Consider the following 939-nt stretch of genomic DNA (forward strand, 5'->3'; position numbering starts at 1 on the left):
TATATATATATACATATACATAGATATATATATATATATATATATATATATATACATATATGTAAACACACCCGTGCAAGCACACACAAGCACACACACACACACACACACACACATAAACACAAATTTGTCAGAAGACATAAAAATGTTAGATTTGAATATATGTGCACATGAGTATTTGTGAATGATCTTGTATGTGTGTTAGCGAGTGTTTGGACGAGTACAAATGTTTGTGCGTTTCTGTTCGTGGATGTGAGCGTGCGTGCGGATGAGGGGAAAGTATGGGTGAGTAGAAGGAAAAATGAGAATATAGATAAACATGTTTCTGTGATTGGCTTTCTATTCTGTTGTGTATAAGCTTGTGCTTCTTTCTTCAAATATAAATATGAATATTATATCTGCTATGTAATTGTAAACTAATATCAAAGATAGCCATCATCATAAATAATATGAAAAAATATAACCATAACAATTTGAATGTGACATAATGTTTCACATAAAACTGAAAACAGATCGGGAAGAGATATTCTTTTTTTATGCTTACATATAAATATGATAGACTTCTGATATCCGATTTCAATGTAATATATGAATTCAATGAAAGCATATGTTGTTAATAATATGTCTCCAAATGTGAGTATTTCTTGTGTCTTAATGCAGTCAAAAACCCATCAAAGCTCTGGAAGGTGCTTCATTGAATGACAAGCATAGCTCTTACTGATCTAGCGATGTACAATGAAAGCTGGAAGAAATGTGTTCAGTTTGGCCATATAAAAATTAACTGATTTTGAAGTTGATTCGATAAAGAAAGGAAGATTGTAGAGTGTTTCAGCCAATGAGCCTTCCCTGTTTTGTTTTGTGTGTATGTGTGTACACACACACACACACACACACACACACACACACACATACACACACACACACACATATATATATATA

The sequence above is a fragment of the Octopus bimaculoides genome, chromosome 6 (genome assembly GCF_001194135.2).
Source record: "Octopus bimaculoides isolate UCB-OBI-ISO-001 chromosome 6, ASM119413v2, whole genome shotgun sequence".
In the NCBI taxonomy this organism is placed as follows: domain Eukaryota; kingdom Metazoa; phylum Mollusca; class Cephalopoda; order Octopoda; family Octopodidae; genus Octopus; species Octopus bimaculoides.